General features: G+C 33.7%; 1 pseudogene; it reads left to right on the plus strand.

Annotated features, from left to right (window-relative positions):
- The first annotated feature begins 1,853 nt into the window (after positions 1-1,853).
- On the plus strand, positions 1,854-9,262 carry LOC120253730 (annotated as a pseudogene).
- The last annotated feature ends 4,593 nt before the right edge of the window (positions 9,263-13,855 follow it).

Genomic DNA, 13,855 nt, shown 5'->3' on the forward strand with positions numbered 1-13,855 from the left:
AGATCTTTAAAGTGTTAGAATAGATCGGAATGATTTGGTAGCGAAATCGTTACTGTTGGTAGAGCTATATGTTTTAGTTATTTAATTTTATAATATTTATAGTTGGTAAGGCATGAAGCTTAGCCAGCAATAAATATTATCAAATTGTTTGATATTTATAATGAGAATAATAATTAAATTTAAAAAATTAAACATTATGAAAACAAATATAAAAATAATGTCATGATAATTTACTGCACATAAATTATAAGCGTTCGTAAAAATAACCAATCCTAATGAATATCGATTGGATATATAAATTAATCAATTAATTTATAATTTTATAAAAATTAATTAACTTATTATTTTATATAAACTAATTTATTATTATATTTTTTTATTTAATTAAATATAAATAATTATTGAAATAAATATTCAAAGATTAAGCATTCCATTACTTTTGCAGCTACTATAAAAGTATTTTATTGCGGTAAATAAATATTTAGTTTTATTTATTTTCTAGAAATTACTTTTAACACATTTGGATTATGAGTTATCATACTTATATATATATATATAACTTGAGAAAAAACACATCAATTTATTAAAGATAATGATATTTAACCACTATGGGGTCAATATGAGCTACATAATTAATACCATATAAAATTATAAAGGTGTTTTATATTAAATTAAATTAGTTTATTGAGTGAATTTGTTTTGTGTTAAAACTTAAATAATAAATATTTAATGAATAATAGTTTTACTTGTATAATAACAAATAATGTTCATATATAAATTAAGCTGAAATTTGAAGTATTTCATACAAAAATAAAATTAATCTTGTATTAAAATTCGGATTATTTATATTAATTTTATATCCATTGTTTAAATTTAAATAATTAATACTTAATGAATAAGGCTTTATAAAAGGCCTGACATAAAATATAAATAATAAATTTTCCATAAGTTTTGACAGCCTCAAAGAAACAAAGTTATTGAAGCATCAACAAATATTTAAATCCTTCCCTCACATTATTCTTGGGAGGATCGAGAACTTTCTGTGATTAACAAAGAACCCGCAGAAACTGCGTAAGTCTTAAAATCACTTCCTTTGAAGGGTGGTTTCAGTTATATATATTGTGGCTGACATGCTCTTAGGCGGGTGGGGAGGCACTCAGATTGGATGTGCGGATCTCTCCGGATCGCCAGTAGGCACCTTGGGGTTAATCGGCAGTTCTGCTTTCCGGAGATGGGTCTTGCATCCATCTTCATCGTCTTATAGACCGTGTAGATGACCATCATTGAGTGAACGTCTTGAGTGGTGGGGTTGAGCGGTGTTGTTGCTGAGCTCTTCTCCTATTCCTTAACAAAATAAAAAAATAAAGAAATTCAGTAAACGAAGGAATAAGCAAAGGTCTTCGAGCCGAAGATATTTAACAACGGAGTCAATTATTAACAAAGAGATTTATTTATTTAATATTATTTTATAAAAGGCATTTTCAAAATCTGATCCTTAACGGTGTCTAAAGAATCAAAGTTTGAGATGTTTTTCAAAATGGATTAAAAATATTATTTTATAGGAACAAAACTCAAAAGGCACGTAATAAAAATAATAATAATAAAAAAAAGAAAATAGAAACTCATGAATTCCATGGATCCATCCTTTTTTTTCTTAGAAATTATTATATATCATGTCACTTCATCTCATCTCTCTCTCTCTCTCTCTCTCTCTCTCTCCCTCTCTCTTGACCCCCACCAGCCTCTCAAAACAAAGCCCCAGCATTGATTACTCCCGTAGGAGAACTCGAACGGGCTAAGCACCGGAGCTAAGTCCGCCAATCAGAACCCTAACCCCCAACACTGCTGCTGTCATGGCAGTAGCATTTGGGGATCACTGCCGGCATTATCATCAGCAACCACTTTTGCCCCGTTCACCAGCGCCTCAAGTAAGTGGATGTCGATCGCCTTGGGCGCACCCTCTAAGAACAGGTTTAATCCCTTACTAAATCCCTTCATATGGTTTCAATTTCATTGTTTCTTCGTTTTCTTAGTTTTGCGCCTGGGATTGCGCAGGGAGGCGTGGCGTACCTGATGTTGATGAGCCGTGGAATGAAGTGGTGACTATGCGAGTTCAGCGAGGGCTATAGAGACAATGAGAATTTGATGTATTTCATGATCATGAGGAGGGTAGTTGAAGAAGGAGTATGAGGAGGATGAGTTCGTTGAAGATGGGCATCATGTTGATCAGACGGTTTCGATAGCAATGGGCGTATGCTAGGGCGCTGCAGGACCCGGAGGAGCGGAGATCCTTTCCTCAGTTGATGGCCTTTGCCGGCAGACCAGTTGTGAGGGATGAGTTCTAATTCTTGAAAAGAATGATAACATTTTGCTTTACTTACTTTAGATCGTAGCTGACTTGCTTATTTATCTTGGCATATGTTGAGATCTACTAAAGACTCCCGAGTCATTCAACTCCTGCTGGCAGCAAGATTTGAATTCTGCACATGAATGGCAGCATTTAGAGACCAAGGAGTTTTACTATTGCCTGCTTTTGTGACATGAGCAGCCAAGGAAATTAGCAGTTAAGGCTAATTTTCAACCTTGGTTCATGTGGAGCGGAGCATCTGATAAATCAGATATAAGATTTTGGTCAAGTGAGATGAAATTTGTTTAGTGTTTGTAGGGAGTATTTCAAATTCACAGAATCACTATTTATAGAAATTTATTTAATTTGTCCATCCATGAGTGAAATAAGCATAGCTGAATGTGTTACATTTGGCTAATTCTAGCTGACTAAACTTTTGTCTTTTAAAGCTGATGATTAAGAAATCATTCAATCTAGAGGGCGCGCCATGCCGAGCGTTTCATTCCTACTAGCTTTAGTGCTTAGTTTTGTTATCTAAATCGCTAAAACATTGTCTTACGCAATGATTGAATGATTCTGAGAGCCAGTACTAGTAGAGTGAAGGTAATACTGAAAGATTTATGGAACTTTAATACGACATAGTGGCTAGATAGTACGACCACAAAATCTGACGATATGAAGTCTGCGTCACTTCTAACATAGTAGGTAAAACTACATATGCGATTATCCGAACATTAGAGTGAGTGTTGTGCTATGAGACTGTGGTGATACAACTATAATTAATGTACCCAGTTGGCTAGGAACTTCATCGTAGTGGGTAACTTGCTCTTGGGTAGTTTCGTGCACTAGTATTTGATATATTTTAGTTTAAATTTGCATGGAGAAGGTGCTCGATTGTTTGCAAATGAAGTTGTAACTTTTAATATTGGTGGACTGGGCAAACCTTGCTGCCACACATGCATGACTAGAGGCCAAATTGGGTCTAGAATCAAAACCTAATATATTATGCAGATCTAAGCTTATATGTATATGTATATGGAATGGCTATTAAACAATAAATTGGGCCACTGATGACCAAGTCTGAAGTAGCTGGATGGGAATCTTTTACAGTATCACTCTTTGACTATGAGGATCGCATGTTGATAGAGAGAAAGTGGACAGGATAACTGAGAGGGTAGATATGTGTCGAGTGCATGTTACCATGAGCCAATTTTGTGATTAATGAGAGCAAAAAGTGACTTAATCAAATTATTTTCACGTCACAGCATGTATTTTCCAGCGGGCAAGCACCAGCACTAATGGAGGAAAGCCTGAAATTTCAGTCCAGTTCACCTCTCACATATGCTTCCAAAACTCATTTGAATTGTGTTCGTAACCTATTCTTGTTAAAAGATGCTGACTGATTCACTGTTTTCTTGATGCTAATTATCTTCTAGAAGTAATGATTTCACATTGATTAGACAAATAATCATTAGTTTCAATGAACCGATATGTTTTTGCGTGGTGGTTCTTTAAAAGTATTTTGTTTACTTCTCTGTGGAAACTGACTAGCGTCTACGGTTGTATGCATGAGGAAAGTGCTGACTGATTCACTGTCTATGATGCTAGTTCTCTTCTGGGTAATGATAGTTTCTACATTGATTAGACAAATAATCATTGGTTTCATGAATAAATGTGTTTTTGTGTGGTGGTGAGTTCTTCCAGGGAGTGTAACGTTCCTTCTCTCATTAGAGGCCCGACTAATGTCTACAGTTGTATGCATAGGAAATGTGTACAGAAACATAGATGCATTTTGACTTGATCTAATAGAAAATTACTATATCCATTCATTTCTTGCACCAAATTCACATAAATTTTCATTCTTGTTAATTTATGAGTTCATTTCATCGATATGAAGAATAGATTAAAAGACGTATGTCTGAATGTGGATTCGATCACGTCACTTCTAGATGCATATGGAGATGGTCGGCGTGTGAGGTCTGTTTCTATTTTTCACTATGAACAACTGTATGAAAAGCTTATTTTGTGTGTGTTTTATACTCTCATTTTCTGTGCAACATATCTTGCGGTATATCTATGTGAGATATGTTTGGTATAATCATATGCTCTTTATTTTGACGCTTGTGCTATATTATTCTTCTTTTGATCAGTTTTAGTCTTAGGCAAACACTGAAAACTTTACACTGCTTAACATTGATGTTCTTTTGTGATTACGGGGACATGCATGTTGTCATGCTGATTGGTCAAAGTGAGATTGATTAATCAAATGGAGTAAAGAGAAGAAATAAATCGCGATGTTGTGGTAAAGTAGGCAAAATATTACGATGGAGTAAAGCCGAGGCAATTCAGGTGTATATCATACTTCACAGAGTTGTATAGAATCGTGCACATGAGTATTATATTTGAAATATTTCGAAACAAATCTCGGACTTTACCTGCGAGTTCAAAATATATATATCTTTTGTAAGATGCAGACCATTTGAGGTCTTTATGCATTTCTTAAGAATTGGAACATGATGTGTATATATTTATGTAAAGGTGTTCGGTGTTAATGTGGTAGTTGTTGAAGACTTGGAGAGTTGGAGATAAATTAGAATAAGTTGTTGTAACGTGCTTGAATAATTTTACTTGATTAAAATGATATTTAGAATGATAAACTAATATAAAAGAAATATCATCTTGGTTAACACAAGGTGATGTTTAATACTAATTAATGATTGTATTAATTCTGAACTAATCAAAAGTTTCTTTCATGTTTCCAGCTCTCACAATTTTAGGTTTACTCCAACAAGATCCACTCATCTCCAAATTTTCATCCGTAAAGTCACTAATCCTTGATAATGACTAAATTTTATGTTACAGAAATATATATAATTTAAGAACTAAAATAAACATTAAGTGGCTACTACTAAGCTAAAGCCTTACGGCTGGCATGTAATGCCTCATTGTCCAAATATCTAATGTCACAAAATATTTACTCACTTTTGTATTTCTAACAATTTATAATCGCGAGTATGCGTATTTCCCCTTCGAATGTATCTATAAACATATTGCTAAATAAATTAACAATGGAGAAATATCATTTTAGACATATATATATATATACTATAATCTGATTCAGTGATGAGACATTTAAAGCATGATGATTGGACCTTAAAGAACTAGTCGAGGACTCCTACCCGGTCTGATTTGGTGATAAGATTGAGACACTCAATTAAGTTGTATTTAATGTTTGTAAGTTCCAGAGAAAGGCATAGAAATGCCTTATTTGAGTATGCTGCTATAACCGTAGTATTATGGTGTCCTGATCTTGGGCATCGATGTAGCGAAGGCCTAAACAACTCGTGGATCACGAAGATAAATGTGTCGCTGTGGATTGTGTGCTAATTTGTTTTATTTTTACATTCATAGGATTCTTGTATGACTTAGCTACGATTAATTTACACCACCCTTGCTTTTCTCTTACGTCAGAGCATATGTTCTCTCTTGCGCATTAACGAGATCTTTGAGGGTAGGAATTTCCTAGTACCTGCAGGAGCGAGTTGGACTATTTGAACTTGAATGTTGTTGAGGAGGTGTCAAATTTGAGTGTTGTGTTGGAGTGTCACGTAAAGTCTTATAAGGATCTGTCACTTAATCTTGTTTTATTGCAGGCCAATATGTGCCATTTCAATGGATCTGGTTTTTGTCTTTGACCTGCAGTGAGCTGAGACAGGAGTTGCTGGCACATGCCATTAGCATTCTCTTAATTTGAAAAGTCATGAAGCTTAGATGATGTATACACCATTTTCCATAAAACTGCTTGTGAACTTATTTTCTTGTTTCTAGAGATTCCTGATGTGCATTTTGACCAACAAATTAGTGATGATTACTCTGGAAAAATTTCAGGCTTTTGAATTTGTGCGTAAGTAGCTATATGCTATTGGGTTTATTCATCCGATGAAATATTAACTTGTCTAAACAGTTTTCCGAAGATGGTGATGAGGAAGAATTCTTCTATCATACTGCAAAGACCAGGAGTTGGACAACCTTCTTGGAGATATCTATCATAAAAATTCTTGGTAGCTTATTTTCTGAGTCTTTATTCCTACCATCAGATTCACCCATGTTAATTTTTCAAAAATTAATTTGGAAGAAAAATTTGTTTTTCCTCTATGGGCTTTAATTATCCTTCACTTTTCTATTCAGTCCTCATTTGAATTATTTTTCAACTCTATATGGTTGCTATGCGATAGGGCAGTGTGATTATCTCAGTGGAATTAATTGTGATTCTTGGCAATAAAATTGTTTTGTCCTACGCTGTCCTTTTTAATTGATTGTCTTCTTTTCCATGTCAAGTTTCCTCTTGCTGGCTTAAAAACCTGCCTCAAGAGAGAATCACTGATGATTTTTATACTTATCATCTTTGAATTCCTCTTTGTAGATATGGAGAGGGCAATTGTTGGGGTTTGGTGTCTCATGTGCTTCAATTTGCTCCTCAACTAATTAGGGGCTGTGAGATTTTGCAGCAGAACTTGATCTGGTTTGTCCACTTTGATTAAAATTTTTCATATATTTTATATTCTTATTTGTACGTTATTTTATTTCCAATTTCTTATTCTGCTTGTCAATTTTTCTGAATATCATCTTATTTTGCATTCTTTTGACAGCCTTTTGTCATTATCGCTGGTTGCTCTTCAAAACAATTATGTGAGGACCCATTCTGACTGAAGTTCATTGTATTGATATACAAAATGGAAGGTTATTATCTTTTATAACTGATACACTTTTCAAGCAACAAAACCATCTAGTTACTTGATTTTTAGTGATCCCTACAGCTTATATTTTACATTTTGATAACTAGGTTAATTGCTGAGTTTACTTACATGGCTGTCTATTCTGCTTGTAAATCATACATGTTTTACAAAATGACAGATCGGACACTTTTTGTTCCAAATGACACAAAAATTCTCAATGATGGTGAGTGGTGTTTTTAATATACTTTATTTAGTCATATTTGTACAAACTTGGTGTTGCATTTCTCAAGTAGAATAAACATCATAATTGGCCCTAATTTTTAAGGGAAAAGTATCTATGTTAAACAAGTTTGATTTGTTTTATCATTTTGAAACATATTTATTCATGTTTTTTCACGGAGGCTCAAAAATTTGCTTTTGTGTCATCAAAAGATGATTTAAATTTTCCCTTCCATGTGTGAACAATTACTTGACATGTTTCATTTCTCTAAATTATCCCTCACTTTAACCTTGTTGATGCATGAAGTTTGTGAGATTTATAGTGGAACTTCATTTTGTTTTATTGTTTGCATGTGAACTTTTGGTTTAAGGTAGTTTTCATATATATTTTGTTTATGTATGCTCTTCAATTAGATAGGGAAAATCTGTGAGATCTCTCAATTACAATTTTCAAAGACATCTTGATGCAAGATAGACAAGCCAGTGACATCCAGAAAATCTAAACAAGCACAACTAGAAGATGGCAGTGAGCTAAAAAAACTGTATGATTCATCTAGACTACTTTTGATATTTAACTGTATTTAACTAAGGAAACTGTATGATTCTAATTACCCCTGATATTTAACTTCAGAAAAATATAATTTTAGCTCTTAGATTATTTCTAAATCTAAACCATGTCAAACCTTGTTCTCACTTCAATACTTCATTGCTGCTGTTATGCTCTTTGTGAATAAATTTTAAAATGTTGTTGTTGTCTTTTCCAAATAAATGGTTTCAGGTGGCTTTGATTGTTTTTCCTTTCTCATGTTGGATGTTTTGTACACGTTTGAATGCGACTATTGTGGGGACGACCGATGGGTTAGCTATGCAAAATTTACAAAACATTTGTGAACATATGTTTATTGATGTTTTTATCAATTCATTGATTAGATATTATGGTAGGATATTTTGTGCAATGGGAAGCAAGTTTATGACTGCTGAACAGTCAACATTTATGATTTATCTTCATCAAGTAGGGATGATGCTTCGGTAAAAATCAAACTGCTCCTACCTTCAGTGCTGTTATTTTTTATCACCTAAACATTGATGGCAGACTTTACAGGCATGCAACATCACGTTCTTTGTGTTTGTTGGATGAATTTGGGAAGGGCACTCTTATAGAAAGTCAGTTGTTTTAATAGGACCAGATCCATGTTATTTGCTCATCAATTTCAAGTATAAAAAGTCTTTAGGTAGCCCTGATTCTTCTAATATTAATTACACACAGATGGCATTGGGCTGCTGGGAGGAGCTATAAATTTGTTTTTCCTTATTAGCACATATAAGTTTTTTTAATCTTTTGTTTTGATTGTTGTATATCTAATTATTTTAATTTGGTTTGTTGTAGGATTTTGATGGTATTGTTGGTAATTTTTAATAGTCTTTGATATTTATCATTGTTTTTAAATACATTTATTTTCCCTTATTGTCATATATAAGTTTTGTTCATTTTTTGTTTTGATGGTTGCATATTAAATTATTTTATTTTGGTTTGTTGTAGGATTTTGATGGTATTACTTGTAATTTTTTAATGGTCTTTGATATATATCATTGTTTTTAATCTTTACAAGTTATTACTAGCTTGCAAGTCCTTTTCGCTATTGTTGTGTAAACAATTTTAATTTCTATTTTATATAATTTGAAGGTACCTGATGCTTCTAGTGCTCAACAAACGCCGCGTGGGAATAATCATTCTCATGAATCAAGTCATCAAGCAAATCCAAATGCATCAAGTAATCTCTTATTGTCTCTAAATTAAAATATGGCATGATATGCTGTATATTATTTTACTTATAGTTTTTTTATATTATTCAACTTATTATTTTAAGTTTTTATATTACTGTTTTATTGTTGCATACATTTTATTAATTGTAATTTTTTTTTAAAATGGTTCTTGTAGGTAATGCTGTTTAGAAGATGATATCGGTTCTACTTGGGAAAATTCTTGTTGCTTTATTGGGTTGTTAGACATTAAATGAAAGTAGTTTATTTTTGTGTTAGATTTGGAATTGAGGGAAGAACTCTTGGTTTTCAAGATTGAATGGTGGTTTATTTTTGGACATATACCTTATAAATATATGTTTGTGGTGATGTAATAGTTTTTCTTTTTTATTTTTAGTGGAATGTTTTTGTGTTTTTTAATGGCATTGATTTTTTTAATTTATTGTAAATTAATTTAATTGTGTATGAGTTATTAAACTATTTATAATATATTTCCAGGGGTAACAATAATAGTTTTATTGACAGATTAATTATTAATATAAAAATTTTTACCGGCGAGTATAATTGTTGCTAAAAGCTAAACATGTCTTTTCGAATATACATCTATAGCACGGATGTTGTAGTCATTGATAAATCAAATGGATTTATTCAACAAATATTGTAACCGTTGGTATAGGGTCTATACTTTATGAGATTTTTATTAATGATAAAAAAATGTTGGAATATACATTTTATCATTGATATAAGGTAAATAAATATGAGATGCTTTACCAACGGTGAGATTAATAGTTACAGTTATATTCCGTTGATAAATCCCATGAACCTTTTCCAATAGAACTATAACCATTTGTATAGATGTATGTGCACAAGACTTTTACTAATTGTAAAAAAATTGTTGGAATAAGTGTTTTTATTGTTGGTATAGGGTAAGTAATTTGATGGTGCTACCTCAACAGTATAACCAATAGTTATAATCATATTCCATAGGTAAAACTAATAAATCTATTCCAACAAACGCTATATCCGTTGGTATATATCTATACCTACAAGGCTTTTACAGACGGTAAAATAAGTGTTGGAATAGGTATTTTTACCGTCGGTATAGGGTTTTGGGACCTTTACCAACGGATTTTTGACTTTTACCAACGTATTTTACACCGTCACTATATGGCAATTTATTTGTAGTGATCGGACAAGTGATGAATTCTGTTTGAGAAAAACTACTCAATGTGTGATGAGCAATTCAATCATATAATAAATATTGATGACTCTGACATAATCTTTCAGCAGTCCAAATTTCACCTTATGATTATTCACTCAATAGAGGTATGCCTTGCCAAACTCATACTATCTTGTTCCCTAACTTTACGAATTTATGACATTGCCAAATCAAAAGCTTTGATTGATCCTCAGGTTGTTGGATCTTCAAAGAGATCGATGACCCGGTTCTCGTTATCCTCAAGTTGTTGAATACTTGCAATTCTCAAAGAGGTTCCATGCACTTCATTCCCACCAGCAAGCTAGCAACACATTTGCCCACACTTCTAGAATAAGAAAATACATAAATAAACACCATATGAAAAATAAAATAAATAATATATCATAACAGCCTTATTAGAATTGTGTCATGAATATCTAAACAAAATAATTCTACTCTAAATAAAAAAAAACAACACAAAATTGTGATAAAAACATCACCTTATCATAAACTGTTGTAACAAAAAGACCCAATGCTTCTCCACTATTCCAATATTAAACTTTTGATCCTCGAACAAGTTTGCCTTGGCTTGATGATTAAGTTCTTGCTATCACTACCCAGAATACATTAAAAACTCCATACTTCTTGATCTCAATGAAAACTCTTTTTGTGAAGTGCCAAAAGCCTCCCTTTCCATATATAGCTTTACCAACGGTAGGAACACATTTACCAATTAACACCTGTTTTTGCCTTTGTTTTTCTATTTAACCTGCAAAAACAAGAAAAGAGTGAAAAATATAGACGTAAAAAAACAAAAATCACATAAGTAGCACCAAATACAAAGTCAAGTTTGAAGGGCACGCATTTTAGACTATTCGGTACATTAAGAAAAAACTTTCAAAGTTGGACAAAATCCATAAGTAATCCGTAGCAATACCTAAGTGAAAATAACAAACAAACAAACAATATTTTACAGATATATATATATATATATATGAGGTTACATCCTCATCAGCGTTCACGAAAGCGTAATGCGTGAGCGTTGATATGGAGCCGTTAGTTTCAATCCAGCGGTACTGCATACCGTGAGCGATAACAACATGCCACTATTCATAAGCACGGTAAAAAGTGGGATACGGTGTTTTTAATACGAACCGTCCAATCAATCTCGACGCACGATGGCGAATCAATCACAACCATCCAACCCTATAAAAATGCACGTGCATCATCGCAGACGACTCTGACGTCCGCAGATGATGTTTAGCCTATATATATATATGCTTCCAAATAAATCCAACATACTAACAAAGCACAACTTACTTGAAAATATAGTTTGAATGAAATATAGAACCCGACAATTAATGCCTTCAATCGATCAACTTTCAAGCCAAACTTAACTTCAAAAATACATAAGATAATAATGGTAAACATACCTCAAACTTAGAAACCAAATAATAGTATGTCTTCACACTGCCATAAATAAGAAACCAATCAAAGTGTTCAGATTTGAGAAGAAAAACCATAAACAACACAAGAGTAATTCATAGCATAATTGCACAGTAAATATGGTAGATCACTTATTAATTGCAAAAAGAAGTTTTAGTTATGAGAAGCTTTTGGAGATGAAAAACTTAGGAAATTAAGGACCTGTCAAAATGATGGCACGGTTCCTCAATGTTATAAGTTGCACATTGAATTAAAAAACCAAAAAGAAAAGAAAAGAACATTTTCTCCAAATTAATGTTGATCTTACTTGGTTTGAGCATAACATGATCTCTAACTTGTGCAAACAAAAGTAGAGAAAACTCAAAGACCTTTCTTTCACTTCAACTAATCATTCATGCATTATATATGGTTCTCCTCCTATTAGTACAAGAATAGTCAGCAAATTAATCATTCATAATAAGTAAACGTTCCTCGTTTTAATTACATACTTGTACATATACTTCCAAACTTCCAACATTGTCCATGCATTTAATAATAATAATAATCCAATTATTATTGGTGTTATAATAGTTGCATATTAATAAACTATATATAAACTAATATTAAAAAATGATAAGGTAGGGAAAGAGGCATACATATGCCCGATTAATAAATACCCCTTCTAAAGTGGGATCTTATAGAGCTAATTATACAAATATAATGAATTTTAAAGCTCCTTATATACATATTATAAGAACTCAACATGAATAGTAAAAATGAACTCCATACTTTAAGAAAAAAAGCTTATATTATAGCAATTGATTAATAATTAGAAAATTATATTATTAACTTGATTTAACATTCATGAATCCACAGTACATGTGAATAAGTTGAAAATAATAAAAGAAAAGCATGAAACTTACAGTTTAGAGATATGGCCGAAGGTGGGATGGGATGATGGCATCATCCCAATCTAAGCTTTCCCGCCATTCTCTATAACAATAAATGTCTATCATTCTTTGATTGTTGTTAATGCCACTCTTGAATGGAAGTTTTTTTAAGATTAGGACAATGATGCACTGAAATCTTTGAAAGTCGAGGGAAATTCAATGCAAAATTGCTTATACCCACTAATTTTGGTAGCACCATTAAATATAAAGATTGAAGGGCAGGGAATGTAAGGCCTTCCAATACTTGTTGAATTTCTCTCTCCTCAATGTAAAACAATGTTTCTACTGTTAGATATGTGTATGTATATTAGATGTATGTATATATATACATATGTATACCTGTACATTTAGCTTCTATATGAAGCCCCATGATCACTTGTTGTGTAATATGAGATGAGTAATTGATCACCTTCTTCTCCTCCTCTTTCTTCTTCCCTCTTCTAACATGGTATCAGACTAGGTTTTCTTCTCCGGCCATCTTCTCCGGCCACCTCTCCGGTCATCTCTCCGGCCATCTCTCCGGCCAGTCCTTTCTTCTTCCCTCTTTTCTTACACCTATTCCTTTCTTCCCTCATTCATACATTTAAAAGCTACGCCTAATCACCCTGCTAGCCTATGTACGTCCCTCCCGGACTGTGCCCGGGTACTGCGCCTCTCCCGAGCTTCGCGCCCGGCCTCGCCGGCCAGCCCGCCCGACCCTCTGCCCCACCCCTTTTGCCCGCCGACACCGCCCCCGGCTCGCGTCCGGCCCGCCCTGACCCTTTGCCCCACTTTGCCCCGCCGAGCCCCACGCCCCTGACTCGGCCCCTCGCCGCAGACCTCGCCCGGCCCGCTGACCCGCCCGGACCTCGCCCGGCCCAGCTCGGCCCGGCTCCCTCGCCCGGCTGACCCAAACTCGCCCGGCCGGCCCGACTTCGACGCGCCCGGCTCCTACTCGCCGAAAAATCCCACCAGCCCTCCATTTTCCATTTCCTTGAATCAAGGCTTTGTGCCTTTTCCAAACATATGATGCCAAGCTCAAAGAAGCCCTCTGTCCTCAAAAGCAACCACATTGATTTGATTGTCACTGTACACACGTGATTAAAAAAAAATATATTATTATTATTATTATTATTATTATTATTATTATTATTATTATTATATCTATAATTAAATATGGATGGCTATAGGATTCGGTGAGGGTGCTATCGATATGCGTCATCGCAATCTCCATCATTAG

This window comes from Dioscorea cayenensis, unplaced genomic scaffold (genome assembly GCF_009730915.1).
Source record: "Dioscorea cayenensis subsp. rotundata cultivar TDr96_F1 unplaced genomic scaffold, TDr96_F1_v2_PseudoChromosome.rev07_lg8_w22 25.fasta BLBR01000177.1, whole genome shotgun sequence".
NCBI classification, from domain to species: Eukaryota; Viridiplantae; Streptophyta; class Magnoliopsida; order Dioscoreales; family Dioscoreaceae; genus Dioscorea; species Dioscorea cayenensis.